The sequence below is a fragment of the Cervus elaphus genome, chromosome 3 (genome assembly GCF_910594005.1).
Source record: "Cervus elaphus chromosome 3, mCerEla1.1, whole genome shotgun sequence".
Lineage (NCBI taxonomy): Eukaryota > Metazoa > Chordata > Mammalia > Artiodactyla > Cervidae > Cervus > Cervus elaphus.
The window spans coordinates 39,809,040-39,825,656 of NC_057817.1; positions in this window are offsets into that span (position 1 = coordinate 39,809,040).

The following is a 16,617-nucleotide window of genomic DNA, read 5'->3' on the forward strand; positions in this document are numbered from 1 at the left end:
TCTGACAGGTGTGAGTTGATATCTCATTGTGGTTTTGACTTGCATTTCCCTGACGATTAGTGATATTGACCATCTTTTCATGTGCCTGTTGGCCATCTACATTTCATCTTTGGGAAAAAACTATACTCAGTTTCATGCCCATTTTTAAGTTAGCTTGTTTGTTTTCTTGATGTTCAACTGTATGAGCTGTTTACATATGTTGCATGTTAAACCTTACCAGCCCTATCATTTGCAAATACCTTCTCTCACTCAAAAGGTTGTCCTTTCGTTTTTAACTTGGTTTCCTTTGGGGTTAAAAATCTTTTAATTTTAGTTACGTCCTATGTCTTTCTTTTGCTTTTATTTCTTTTACTTAGAAGAGAGATAAAAAAAACATTGCTGTGATTTATGTCAGTTTTCTGTCTATATTTTCCTCTATGAGTTATAGAGTATCCAGGTCTTTAATCCATTTTGAATTTTTATATAGTGTTAGAGAATTTTTTAATTATTAGAGCTCATCAATGATCTCAGCAAATTTTCAGAATACAAAATTAATATACAGAAATCTGTTGCATTTATATACACTAAAAATGAAATATCAGGAAGAGAAATTAAGGAACCAACCCCATGTGTCATTGCATCACAAAGAACAGAATACCTGGAATAAATAAAACTAAGGACGGAAAAGACATGTACTCAGAAACCTATAAAACAGTGATGAAAGAAATTGAAGGTGACACAAACAGATGGAAAGATACACTGAGTTCTTGGACTGGAAGAATTAATATTGTTAAAATAAACTTACTACTCAGGTCAATCTACATTTTAAATGCAATCTCAATCAAAATATCAATTGCATTTTTTACAGAACTAAAACAAATAATTTTAAAATTTGTATAGAAACAAAAAAGATCCTTAATAGTCAAAATAATCATGAGAAGGAAGAACAGGCTTGAAGAATCATTCTCCTTGACTTTAGATGATACAACAAAGTTACAGTAATTAAAAAAAAAAAAAACGTATGATTCTGTCACAAAAAGAGACACATAGGTCAATGGAACAGTATAGAGAGCCCAGAAATAAACCCGTGCAATTAGTCAATCAATTCAGAACAAAGGAAGCAAGAAATATACAAGAAGAAAAAGACAGTCTCTTCAAAAAGTGATGCTGAGAACACAGGACAATTACATGTAAAGGAATAAAAGTATTTTTCTACTTTAGAGTCATCATATAAGTTAAATCATGCAGTATTTGTCTTTCTGAAAGTCTGTGTTTTAATTTATTAGTTACTGTATGTAACATGTTAACATTTATGAACAATGACTATATTTGTTATTGAAGTGTAACTGATTTACAATATTGTGTTAGTTTCTGGTGTAGAGAAAAGTGATTCCAATATCTATTTTTATATATTTTATATATTTTTCTGAATCTTTTCCATTATAGGAAAAAATACTACAAGATATTGAATCATGCAGTATTTGTCCTTCTGAAAGCTTATGTGATATAAGTAGGACCTTGCTGTTAATTTTATATTTATTAGTGTGCCTCTGTTAATCTAAAACTCCTAATTGATTCCTCCTCTCCCCTTTCCCTATTGGTAACCATAGGCTTCTTTTCTATGGCTATGAGTCTCTTTCTGTTTTGTAAATATTTAAGTATAAAGAAGGCTGAGCAACAAAGAATTGTGGTATTGGAGAAGACTCTTGAGAGTCCCCTGGACTTCATGGAGATCAAATCAGTTAATCCTAAAGGAAATCAACCCTGAATATTTATTGGAAGGACTGATGCTGAAGCTGCAGCTCCAATACTTTGGCCACCTATTGTGAAGAGCTGACTCATTGGAAAAGACCCTGATGCTGGGAAAAATTGAGGGCAAGAGAAGAAGGGAGGCAACAGAGGTTGAGATGGTTGGATGGCATTACTGACTCAATGGACATGAGTCTGAGCAGACTCAAGGAGATCGTGATGAACAGAGAAGCCTTGCGTGCTGCAGTTCATGGGGTTGCAAAGAGTCAGGCACAACTTAGTGACTGAACAACAAAAAAAACTCTTTTTTTTCATATTTTAAGTTCCATATGTAAATGATACCATATGATATTTGTCTTTCTCTGACTTACTTCATATGATAATTTTTAGGTCCTTCCATTTTTGCTGCAAATCGCATTATTTTATTCTTTTTCATGGCTGAGTAGGATTCCATTTTACATATTAATATAAAACCACATCTTCTCTATCCATTCATTTGTTAATGAACATTTAGGGTGCTGCCATGTACTGGCTATTGTAAATAGTGTTGCTATGAACATTAGAGTGACTATATCTTTTCAAATTACAATTTCTTCTGGATATATGCCCAGGTGTAGGATTGCTAGATCATAATGCGATTCTACTTTTAGTCTTCCGAGGAACATACACACTGTTTTGCATAGTGGCTGCACCAACTTACATTTCCACCAACAGTGTAAGAGAGTTCCCTTTTCTCCACACCCTCTCCAGCATTTGTAGACTTCTAAATGATGGTCATTCTGACTGGTGTCAGGTGGTATCTCATTGTAGTTTTGGTTTGCATTTCTCTAATATTAACTGATGTTGAGCATCTTTTCATGTGCCTGCTAGCCAATTGTATGTATTTTTGAAGAAATGTCTATTAAAGTCTTCTGCCCATTTTCATATTGGGTTGTTTGGTTTCTTGTTGCTTAGTTGTATTAGTTGTTTGTATATTTTGGAAGTTAAGTCTTTGTCCCATCATTTGAAAATATTTTCTTCTATTTCATTTGTTGTCTTTTTTTATGGTTTACTTTCCTGTTAAAAGTTTGTAAATTTTGTTGGGTCCCATTTGTTTATTTTTGTTTTTGTTTCTATTGCCTTCAGAGACTGACGTAAGACAACACTGGTACAATTTATATCAGAGAATGCTTTGCCTATGCTGTCTTTTAGGAGTTTTATGGTGTCATGTCTTATGTTTAAGATGTTAAGTCATTTTGAATTTATTTTTGTGCATGGTGTGAGGATGTGTTCTAACTTCATTGATTCACAAGCAAATGTCCAACTTTTCCAGCTCCATTTGCTGAAAAAACTGTCTTTTTCCCATTTTATATTCTTTCCTCCTTTGTCAAAGATTAGTTGACTGTAGGTATATGGGTTTATTTCTGGGCTGTCTGTTCTGTTCCATTGATCCATATATTTCCTTTTGTGCCAATACCACACTGTTTTGCTTACTATAGCTTTGCAGTCTTGTCTGAAGTCTGGGAGAGTTATACCTCTTGTTTTGTTTGTTTTCCCACAGGATTGCTTTGACAATTATGCATCTTTTATCATTCTATATAAATTTTAGAATTATTTGTTGTACTTCTGTGAAAAATGTCTTGGGAATTTTGATAGGTATGACATTAAATCTATAGATTGCTTTGGGTAGTATTGCCACTTTAACAACATTAATTCTTCCAACCCAAGAGCATACGATATTTTTCCATTTCTTTGAAACCTCTTTAATTTCCTTTATTAATGATTTATAGTTTTCAGTGCAAAAATATTTCATCTCCTTGGTCAGGTCTATTCCCAAGTATTTTTTTATGCTATTTTAAAAGATATTGCTTTTTTATATTTACTTTCTCATAATTCATTGTTAGCATAAGGAAATGCAACCAATTTTTGAATGTTAATCTTCTTTCCCATTATTTGCTGAATTTATTTAATAGATCTAGTTAGTGTCATTTGGGGTCCTTACAGTTTTCTATATATAATATTGTGCCATCTTCATATAATGGCAACTTTACCTTTTTCCCTGCCAAATCAAATTCTCTTTATTTCTTTTTCTTTTTTTATTTTTGGTCTGATTGCTATGACTAGGACTTCCAATGCTATGTTGTTCAGATTTTAGCTTTTTACCACAATTGCATAGGCTGTGAATTTGTCACAAATGGCTTTTATTATGTTGAGATATGTCCCCTTTAATCCTACTTTGCCAAGATTTTTATTATGAGTGAATGTTGAATTTTGTCAATGCCTTTTCTGTGTCTATTGAAATGATCATGTGGCTTTTGACTGTTCTTTCATTAAAGTGGTGTATTACACTGATTGATTTGCAAATGTTGAACCATCTTTGTGAACTTGGGATGAATCCCACTTGGTCATGGTGTATAGGCTTTTATATGTGTGCTGTATTTGGTTTGCTATTAATAATATTTTGTTGAGAATTTTTGCATCTATATTTATCAAAGATATTGGCTTGTCATTTTCTTTCTTGTTGATGTCTTTGTCTAGTTTGGTATCAGGGTGACTGTGGCTACATAGAATGTCTTTGTAAGTGTTCTATTCCATCTTTTGGAAGTTTAAGATGAATCAGTATAAGTTACTTGTGTGTTTGGTAGAATTCATCTGTGAAGTCATCTGATCCTGGACTTTTTTTGTAGGGAGAGTTTTAAATTATAAATTCTATTTCACTTCTAGCAATTGGTCTGTTCAAATCATCTATTTCTTCTTGATTCAGTTTTGGTGGGCTGTGAAAATTTGTCCGTTTCTTCTAAGTTGTCAAATTTGTTGGCATATAATTGCTCACAGTATTCTCTTATGATTTTTTGCATTTCTGTAGTATAAATTGAGATTTTTCCCATTTTTATTTCTTATTTTGTTTATATGGGTTCTCTTTCTTTTCTCCTTGATGAGCCTGACCAGATGCTTGTCAATTTTAGCCTTTCCAAAAAAAGCGTTATTGATATTTTATATTTGTTTTAATCTGTATTTTATTTATTTCCTCCTTGATCTTTATTATTTCCTTCCTATTGTTGACTTTAGGTTTTGTTTGTTCTTATTCTAATTCTTTTAGATAGTACACTAAATTGTTGGTTTGAAATTTTTCTTGTTTTTTGAGAAAGGCCTTTATGGTTATGAATTTCCCTCTAAGAACTGCTTTTGCTGCAACTCATGGATTTTTTTTTTAAAAACTGTGTCTTCATTGTCGTTTATACCAAGGTACTTTTAATTTCCTTTTTGATTTCTTCATTGAGTCATTGATTTTTTAGTAGCATGTTTTTTTAGTCTCCACATAGTCATGTTTTTCTCATTTCTTTCTCTGTGGTCCATTTCCAGTTTCATGCCACTGAAGACAGAAAAGATACTTGAAATAATTTCTATCCTCTTAATTTGTTGAAGTTTGTTTTGTGTCTTAGTATGTGATCTATCCTAGAAAACGCTCCCTTTGACCTTGAAAAGCATCTGTATTCTGATTTTTTTTTTTTTTTTGGCTGTAATGTCCTGAAAATATCAATTAAATCTAACTGTTCTATTGTTTCATTTAGGATCTCTGCTGCTTTACTGATTTTCTGTCTGGAAGATCTGTCCATTGATGTAAAGTGAAAGTGAAGTTGCTCAGTTGTGTCCGACTCTTTGCGACCCCATGGACTGTAGCCTACTAGGCTCCTCCATCTATGGGATTTTCCAGGCAAGAATACTGGAGTGGGTTGCCATTTCCTTCTCCAGGAGATCTTCCCAACCCAGGGATTGAACCTGGGTCTCCTGCATTGTAGGCAGATACTTTACCATCTGAGCCACCAGAAGTCAGTGAGGGGTTAACCTCCTATTATTATATTATCATCAATTTCTACCTTTATGTCTGTTAGTATTTGTTTTATGTATTTAAGTGTATTGGGTGCATATATGTTAATGAGTGTAATATTCTATTCTTGTATTGATCCTTATATCATTGTACCAGGTCTTCCCTGGTGGTAGACAGTAAAGAATCCACCTACAATGCAGGAGACCTGGATTTGATCCCTGGGTTGGGAAGATACCCTGGAAGAGAGCATGGCAACCCACTCCAGTATTCTTACCTGAAGAATCCCCATGGACAGAGGAACCTGGTGGGCTACAGTCTATGGGGTCACAAAGAATCAGACACGACTGAGCGACTAAGCACAGCACACAGTGTCCTTCTATATCTTTCTTTATGGCCTTTGTTTTAAAGTCTATTTTATCTCATAATAGCATTGCTACCATCACATTCCTGTCATTTCTGTTTGCTTGAAATATCTCCTGACTTGTAATCTGTGTGCCCTTCATTCTAAAGTGAGTCTCTGATAGGCAGCATGTTGTAGACTGTTGTTTCATTATCCAATCTGCCATTATATGTCTTTTGACCAGAGCATTTAGTCCATTGATATTTAAGGTAATTTTTATAAGTATGCATTTATTGCCATTTAAAACATTTTTTCCAGTTGCTTTTGTATTTCTTCTTTGTTCCTTTCTTTTTCTGCTTCTTTTCCCTTTTGTGGCTTATGGTTTTCTTTTAAGTTATGCTTAAGTTCTCTTCTTTTTGGTTTTTCTGAATCTGCTGCATATATTTTATTTGTGGTCACCCTGATTTTTAAGCATGTTAATCCATTACTCTATCTACTTGCTTTAAACTGAGAGTCAAATAAACACATTAAAAAAAAATTCTACATTTTCTTCCTCCCTTCCCCAACATTTTATGATTTTGATGTCCTATTTTACATCTTCATATTTACTCTTTGGCTATTTATTGTAGTTATACTTGCCTTCACAAATTTGGATTTTTTCCCCTTATTCTGTGTACTGGTGTGATCTACAATCCTTTCATATGTTTGCTTTTCCTATTGTGATTTTCTTTTCCCTGAATATTCCTGCTTCTTTTCTATGTAAAGACCTGTCAACATTTCTTTTATGATAGATTTCGTATTTCTATATTCTTTTAGTGTTTTCCTACCTGAGAATTTCTTTATTTCTCCTTCTATTCTAGATGACAGTCTTTCTAGGTAGAGTATCTTGGTTGGCATTTTTTTTTTCCTTTCAGGATTTTGAATATACTTTGCTAAGTTTCTTTAGAGAAATCAGCTGATTGCCTTATGATGGTTCCTTTATAACTAAGTCTTTGTTTTTCTCTTATTTCTTTTACAATCCTCTCTTTATTTCTAACATTTGCCACTTTAATTATAATATGTCTTGATATAAGTCAGTTTGCATTCTTCTTGTTTGGGACCCTCTGTGCTTCCTGTATCTATATATAGATTTCCTTCTTTAGGTTTGGGCAGTTTTCAGCCATAAATTTTCCAAATACATATTTCATCCCCTTCTCTGTCTCTTCTCCTTATGGAACCCCTATTATGAGTAGATTGGCATTATTATATTATTTTATCCCACTGTTGTTGTTCAGTCACCCCATCACATCCAATTCTTTGTGACCCTGTGGATTGCCACACACCAGACTTCACTTTCCTTCACTATCTCCATTTTTTTTTTCATTTGTCTTTCTGCTGCTGTTCTGATTGAATGATTTCCATTATCCTATCTTCTAGATTACTTGTTCACTCTTCTACATTATTTAGTTTGTCATTTGCCACTTTTAGCTCAGCTTTCTTCTCAACAATTGAGTTGTCTGATTTTGATTGGCTCCTCTTTATAGTTTCTAGTTCCTTGTTACAATGAATGATCTGCCTTTCTTAATTTCCCATAATTTGTATCATCCCCTTTTTGAACTGGGGGCCTAATAAACTGGAGAAGCTTGTTCCATTATTTGTTCTTTGAGGAGACTTCTCTTGTTCTTTCAACTTGGAGTGAGTCCTCTGCTTTTTCATTTTACTTCTTTTTCTCTGATTCAATGAATTTATGAGAAACAGTTATCCACTGTGGCCTTGAAGAGCTGATTTTATGTGGGAGCATCTCTGTGTAGCCTGAGTGAAACAGTTTTGGTGTGAGGGTTGCTTTTAGTATGAGTACCCTCCACATATTTCCTCTGGATGTGTTGGACATTATCCTCTTTCTTGGAGTTGTGAGTGGTGTTGTGCTGACCAGAGCCTGTCTTGGATGTTGGTCAGCACCTCTTCTTTGCTCTGTGGCTGTTAGCCCTCTTAGGAGCAGAGCCTGCTCCCCAGTTGTTGTAGTAGAAGCCCCTAGATCCAGTTCTAAGCTGCTATGTGAAGTAGGTTGGACCAGACTGTTGTCTCAGGGAAAGAAGCCACTGAGTATTCTTCTGTAAGAACTGTCTGCTGGAAAGTGCACACAGTGATGTCACACCTGTTGTGTGAGCTCACAAAATACACTGTCCTTGGTACTACTTTGGCCCCATCTCATGGGAATGCTGGCAATTTTCTCAGATGTCCCTCAGGTACGGTGCTCACAATGCTGCTAGCAAAAGTCTACTTAAGTCCAAGACTTGAACCTGCCATAGTTGTACCCCATACCCACTGTGTGGGTTCCAAGAATCAACCCAGGATCCAGCCTGCCTCCACATGTGCCCACCCACAAAGCCCACCTCTGCTGATGCTGGACCCTCCCCCATGAGAGTGCCAGTAATCTTCCTACATGTCTGGATGTTCTGTAGCTGCTGCAGTCACAAAGCCATCAGGGGGGTAAATCTGCCATTATCACTCCACCGGCAGGAATTGGTTCAGAATTTAGCTCCACCTCCATGTGTTGGCAACCTGCCTGCTCCTATTTGCTCCCAGAGCTTGTAGCAGCAGATTCAGCTCACTGCAAGCATGCTGAGAATGAGAACCCAGGCTCCATTCTGCACACACTCTGAGTTGTGATCCAGAGCACACTGCATGTCCTTTAGGCTGTCTCTGCACAGCCAGACTGAGTCCTCTCCTTGGGTCTGTCTGCTGAAGCCTGAGTTTCAGCACCCATCTGCCGCACACAAAAGTAGGTGTGCATCTGGAGCTGGGGAGTGCAGCGAGGTAGCCAGATCTTCTGTGCTGGTCTCTGTCTATTTTACTGCTGCAAGTTGGATGCTGCATTCTGCTTTGAGCCATTGAAGCTCTTTATCTGTCCTGGTTGATATCCCAGCTAGTAAGGGGAGTTCTCAGGGTGAGGAAACCTTTATTCTTTCATGACTCCCTCTCAGGATTGCAGGTTTCATCCAAACTGCTTTTGTTGTTGTTGTTTGGTCCTATCTGGTTATGTGGTGATCTTTCTTCAGCTTTGGTTCTATGAGACCTGCCAGTGTTCAATAGGCATTTTGTGAAAATCTTTCCATGTATAGATATATTTTTAGTGTTTTTGTAGGAAGAGATGGGTGCCATGTTTTTATGTTTCACCATCTTGATCCCCACTGAATTGCTATATTTAAAAAAAAAATAAATTAGGAGAGCAACATAGTTTTACACATCACCACCAATCTCCTTAAAATGTTTGAAGTATTGAGCAGCACTGACTTCATGTTGACAGATACACATTTTCCAAAATTTAATACTTCCTTTAAAATTCAAAGTTTATCATTGGCAACAAATACATTGGCAACAAATGTCAGTTGTTTCCCCTGAAGTAGCAAACTGGCTTTGTGCATTTTCAAAAAAAATATTTGCCCAATACTCAAGTCTGAATAGATAGAGTTTGTCAGCATTCCTTTAATGATGTTCTGTTCGAGATTTTTTAAAAGTCTATTTAACTTGCAACTCACTTGTACAAATGCTTTTCTTCAAGACAACTATTATACTTCACAAACAGCAGAAGAGCTTTATGTGTGTTTCTCATTTCATCACACAGAATTGTTTATTAACAAGACATGTTCTCAAAGGTTGAGATTTAATAACGCCAATTTCTACTGCTTCATCAGGGATACAAACCTTTAATTGATGGCAGAGTTGTGGTTGCAGAGAATACAATGACTTTTAGTAGAGTTTGATGCCACTATCTTGGCTCATGTTAAGGAGACAGCAGTGTTACTTATCATTGCTTTTGCACCATTAGTGCCTATGTCAACAAGTGAAAAACGCAAATAACATCTTACTTATCATGAAAATAGCTTTGACTTCATGGATTCATGAAAGGATCTCGGTATTTTCCTGGTGTTCCTTGGACCACACATTGAGAACTATGCAACAAGACAATTGTCATGGCTTCCTATTAGCCCTTCTTTATCTTTTCTCCCCCTAACATTTTAAATTAGATCATGTTACCCTTCTGTACAAAACTGCATAAACTCATTTCATGCAGAGAAATGTGGTGTGCTCCAATTTTTCTAATCTCACTTCTTACTACTTTCTCAGTAACTCACCTTCTCAAATCTAGTGGCCTTCTTATTCTTGAATATTTCACATAAGCTCCTTCTCAGTAGGTCTTTACATTCTCTTTCTGCACAGAGCATTTTTTTCTCGGAGACTTCCATAAGTCATTTTCTTCTTTCATTCAGGTCTTTATTTCAATATCACCTGATGGAAAGGATCTCCTTTGACCACACTTTCAACTGTACCTCTGTCATTCTTTAGACTCTTGGCTTGCTTTACATTCCATTTTGCTGCTTATATCTTACTGTCTAACTTCCTCCATGATAGAATGTTAGCTTCATAAAATCAGAAATTTGATTCCATTCACTCCAATGCAAAGTTTTTTTAATGAATTAATAAAAATCACATTCCAATAGGCTCATCAAAGTGAATTCACAGGAATATGTTTGCCTTATGGAAGCATAAAATAGTGTTTCTTAAGTGCAAGTTCACAAGCAGGCTGCACCAAATTAACTCAGGATATTTTTTAAAATAAAGAATCTAGGCTCTTTCCCCCAAATTCTGATTCAGCCAATAGAAAATAAAAAGGGTCAATGTATATTTTAAAAAATCCCCCAGTTATTTCTGAAGAACTGTCTGTTTGGGAAACCTTTACCTAATTCAACATGCTACTTTCTAATGTAAAGCATTAGTAGATGTTGGATTTATATGAAAGTCAGTTGGGCAACCTGCTAAATCATCATTCAGATTTCTGAGGATCATAATAATAAACATGATCATAAATCATGTAACTTATAAAAAACCTCATAAAGTAAAATAAATTTTCTATGTTTTCTTAGTTACAGTATCAATAAACCAAAATCAATAGCATTTCTATAAGTTAGCAATAGTCAATCTGAAAATTAAACTAAGGAGGCAATTCCATTTAAAATGGTCTCAAAAAGAATAAAACGCTTAGAAATAAATTTAAAGAAAGAAACATAGGACTTGTACATATTGAACACTGGAAAGCATAAATAAATAGGAGGACATCCCAAGTTCATGGTTCAGAAGACTTAATATTGTTAAGATGAAAGTAGTTTTCAAACTAATGTACAGATTCAATGCAATTCCTCTCAAAAATCCTATCTGGCTTTTTTGCAGAAATTGACAAGCTGATCTCAAAAATTATATAGAACTTTAAAGAACTCAGAATAGACAAAATAATATTGAAAAGTAAGATCTATGCTTGAAAGAATAGTCTTTTCAACAAATGATACCAGGACAGTTGAGTATCTATATACCAAAACAAACAAACACCACAACATACACAAGAATAATTCAAAATAAAACATAGGCGTAGATTCACGAGCTAAAAGTATAAAACACTTAGAAGAAAATATAAAAGCAAATTTTTATGACCTTGGGTTATGCAGAATGTTCTGAAATGTAACAGAATTTATCTATCTATAAATAAACAATTATTAAAATGCAATAATAAGACAACCCAGGGACTTACCTATTCCCAAGTGGTTAAGACTCCTTGCTCCCAATGTAGGGAGCCCAGGTTCGACCCCTGGTCAGGGAACTAGATGGAGATGGAGAAGCTCTATACAGGCAGCAAAGACAAGACCTGGAGCTGACAGGCTCAGATCATGAAGTCCTCATTGCAAAATTCAGATTTAATTAAGGAAAGGAAGGAAAACCACTAGGCCATTCAGGTGTAACCTAAATCAAATCCCTTATGATTATACAGTGAAAGTGACAAATAGATTCAAGAGATTAGATCTGATAGACAGAGTACCTGAAGAACTATGGATGGAGGTTCATAACATTGTATGGGAGGCAGTGATCAAAACCATCCCAAAGGAGAAAAAATGCAAAAACACAAAATGTTGTCTGAGGAGGCCTTAGAAATAGCTGAGAAAAGAAGAGAAGTGAAAGGCAAAGGAGAAAAGGAAAGATATACCCATCTGAATGCAGAGTTCCAAAGGATAGCAAGGAGAGATAAGAAAGCCTTCTTAAGAGAACAACGTGAAGAAATAGAGGGAAACAATAGAATAGGAAAGAAGAGAGATCTCTTCAATAAAATTAGAGATACAAAGGAACATTTCATGCAAAGTTGGGTGCATTTAAGAACAGAAATGTATGAACATAACAGAAGCAGAAGATATTAAGAAGAGGTGGGAAGAATATACAGAGCAGAAGAACTATACAAAAAGATCTTAATGACCCAGATAGCCATGATGGTGTAATCACTCACTGAGAGCCAGACATCCTGGAATGCAAAGTCAAGTGGGCCTTAGGAAGCATCACTATGAACATAACTAGTTGAGGTGATAGAATTCAAGCTGAGCTATTTCAAATCCTAAAAGAAGATGCTGTGAAAGTGCCGCACTCAATATGCTGGCAAATTTGGAAAACTCAGCAGTGGACACAGGACTGGAACATGTCAGTTTTCATTCAAATCCCAAAGAAGGGCAATGCCAAAGAATGTTCAAACAAGCATACAATTATACTCATTTCACATGCTATCAAAGTAATGCTCAAAATTCTTCAAGCTAGGCTTCAACAGTACATGAACCAAGAACTTCCAGATGTTCAACCTGGATTTAGAAAAAGCAGACGAACCAGAGATCAAGTTGCCATCTGATGGATCATAAAAAAAAAAAAAGAAAGAAAATTCTAGAATTGCAGACAGGTTCAAAATTGGGAAAGGAGTATGTTAAGGCTGTATATTGTCACCCTGCTTATTTAACTTATATGCAGAGTACATCATGCAAAATGCCAGGCTTGATGAAACACAAGCTGGAATCAAGATTGCTGGGAGAAATATTAATAACCTCACAAATGAAGATGACATCACCCTTATGGCAGAAAGCAAAGAGGAACTAAAGAGCCTCTTGATGAAGGTGAAAGAGGAGAGTGAAAAAGTTGGCTTAAAACTCAACATTCAAAAAACGAAGATCATGGCAACCAGTCCCTCACTTCATGGCAAATAGATGTGGAAACAATGGAAACAGTGACAGACTTTATTTTCTTGGGCTCCAAAATCACTGAAGATGGTGACAGCAGTCATGGAATTAAAAGTTTCTTGCTCCTTGGAAGAAAATATATGACAAACATACACAGTGTATTAAAAAGCAGAGACATTTACTTTACTGACAAAGGTCTAAGTTATGGTTCTTCCAGTAGTCATATATAGATGTGAGACTTGGAATACGAAGAAAGCTGAGCAATGAAGAATTGATGTTTTTGAACAGTGGTGTTGGAGAAGACTCTTGAGAGTCCCTTGGACTGCAGGGAGATCAAACCAGTTAATCCTAAAGGAAATCAATCCTGAATATTCATTGGAGGGACTGATGCTGATAATGAAGCTCCAATACTTTGGCCACCCAACTCGAATAGCTGACTCATTAGAAAAGACCCTGATGCTGGAAAAGACTGAAGGCAGGAGGAGAATGGGATGACAGAGGATGAGATGGTTGGATGGCATCACCGACTCAATGGATGTAAGTCTGAGCAAGCTCTGGGAGATGGTGAAGAACTGGAAACCCTGGAGTGCTGCAGTCCATGGGGTCACAAAGATCAGACATGACTGATCAACAACTGATCAACTGAACAACAACAAATTGAAACATCCACTATACAGATGAAACTTGAAAACATTATACAAAGTGTAAGAAGCCAGTCTGAACATATATTATATGATAACATTTGTACAAAACATCCAGAAGATATCTATAAAAACAGAAAGTAAATCAATGATTATCCCTGCTGAGAGATGGAGCTTGTAGGAAGTATAGTGAATACTAATGAGTCTGTAGTTATCTAGTTTCTTAGGCTTGTTATATTAGCCATAATAAGACAAATCTCATAGCTCAAATATATGATTTTCAAATCCTAAGTATGTCAATGTGTATTCCTGCCACCCAGGTTACCTTCCAGGATAAACAAGGGCAGAAAGTGTCCAAGAAAACAGATGGAGTGAGTCTCTTGTTAACTCCTGTGCTTCCTTTCATAACCTCCTTGATTAACTTGTGAAAAACTACATTCTTTTAAAGTTATAGTCCTTATTTTAGCTACAGGAGTTTTTAGCAAGATCTTAAAAATTATTTTCTTACAGTATACCACCAGAGAATAATGGAAGTAGGTAGGGACATTTATTTTTCTCTGACCTTTCCTTTCTTTAATGCACTTAAATACTATTTAACACTCAAATGCCCTTTCATTTCAACATCGAAGTATCTAATTCACTGTTTATATTTTATTTTCACAATAAAAAAATTGTCCAACATAAAGAGTATTAAAATTCATTTCATTTTTTTATTTTAGTGAAACATACATAACATAAATTTACCATTTTAACCAATTTTAAGTGTACCACACGGTGGGCAGTAAGTGTATTCACATCATTGTGAAGTCATGTGTGTGTGCACGCGTGTGAATGCTCACTCAGTCGTGTCTGACTCTTAGTAATTCCATGGACTGTAGCCTTCCAGGCTCCTCTGTCTATGGAATTTTCCAGACAAGAATACTGGAGAGAGTTGCCATTTCCTACTCTGGGAAATCTTCCTGACCCAGGGATTGAATTCTGATTCCTTACACATCCTGCATTAGCAGGAGATTCTTTACAACTGTGCTACCTGGGAACACCCCCAAAACCATCATAGCAAGTAACTTTATATAAATAATTCAATAGAAAATAAAATACGTAATCAAACTTACAAAGTACTATTTTGGAGTTGCTATTATTTTCATTTTTTTTATTTTCATTTTTAAAAAGTTTTTTAATTGCTGTACAATACTGTATTGGTTTCTGCTATACATCAATGTACAAAATACTTTTAAGTATTAAAGTAAAACCACAATTCTAACAAAGAATGTTATCATAAATCTTCAGATAAACAAGCAATCTTATTGATAAATTCATGATATTACTATTTATGGAATTATATTTAAAATACATTTACATTTGTAATCTTCTTTTTCAACCCAAAGATTTTCATCTAGATTTCATATTAAAAATAAAGTCAGTGATGCATCATGAGACAGATTGCATATTAAATATATTAAATGTCAAGCTTTTTATTCTAGTTTCACTTGAAAAATAAACTTCCATAAGGCATGGACAGATGTTGATAAGATAATAGCAGCTGTGGTGAGAATACATTTAAGGAAAAATGACAGTGTTTAATTGTTAAGATTATGAATAGCTCTTTCAAAGTATTAGACAGAACCTGTTATAAGATATTTTAAAATAATCAATAACCCTTGCACTGTGTTTTTCATTTTGGTACCAGCTGCTACTTTTTCTTCTCTCTTGACAAGACATCAAACTCCATGGCCATGTCTCCCTTGCTACATCAGACAGGCTGAAAGTGTAGCTACCTACTTGACTAAGAGAAATATCCAATTAAGCTGAAATTTCCAGTTTTTCCTCTTTTTTCCTGTTCTTCCTTCTTTATGCTTGAATCTTTTATCCATACCCTCTTCATTCTTAGGGACTTGCTATCATGCAGTTTTTCTTCTTTGCCTTTATCTTCAAAGTTTATAGGTTCTTTCCCCTATTCAGTTCAGTTCAGTTCAGTCACTCAGTCATGTCCGACTCTTTGTGACCCCATGGACCGCAACATGCCAGGCCTTTCTGTCCATCACCAACTCCCGGAATTTACTCAAACTCATGTCCACCGAGTCGGTGATGCCATCCAACCATCTCATCCTCTGTCGTCCCCTTCTCCTCCCACCCTCAATCTTTCCCAGCATCAGGGTCTTTTCCAATGAGTCAGCTCTTCGCATCATGTGGCCAAAGGATTGGAGTTTCAGCTTCAGCATCAGTCCTTCCAGTGAACATACAGGACTGATCTCCTTTAGGATGAACTGGTTGGATCTCCTTGCAGCCCAAGGGACTCTCAAGAGTCTTCTCCAACACTACAGTTCAAAAGCATCAATTCTTCTGTGCTCAGCTTTCTTTATAGTCCAACTCTCACATCCATACATGACTACTGATTCTTTCCCCCATAAAGAACCCCTATAAGTTATTTCTAGATTTTCCACACTTTGTAAAGAAAAAAAAATCCTTTTTCTTTTCCCTCTTATTCCCATTTACCTGATATTTAAGAGCTCCATTGCACTTTATAACCAAATTTCTTTAAAAAGAAATTGGTATCTCCTCTCTGATTTCTCACCATCATTCCCTCTTTAATCTACTGGAAACTTGCCTGTACTGAAATTGCCCATTCTAGGACCACTAAGGCCAATGGGTACATTTTTGTCTTTCTACTTGACCTCTCTTTGTATTTAATAGTTTCATGGATCTTTACTCTTGAAACTCTTTTGTGTTGGCCTGTGTAACACTAACTCTCACAGTTAGTCAGTTCAGTCACTCAGTCATGTCCAACTCTGTGCAATCCTATGGACTGCAGCATGCCAGTGCCCATCACCAACTCCCAGAGCTTACTCAAACTGATGTCCATCAAGTGGGTGATGCCATTCAACCATCTCATCTTCTTTCATCCCCTTCTCCTCCTGCCTTCAATCTTTCCCAGCATCAGGGTCTTCTTCCAAAGAGTCGGTTCTTCACATCAGGTGGCCAAAGTATTGGAGCTTCAGCTTCAGCATCAGTTCTTCCAATGAATAGCCAGGACTTATTTCCTTTAGATTGACTGATTGGATCTCCTTGCAGTTCAAGGGACTC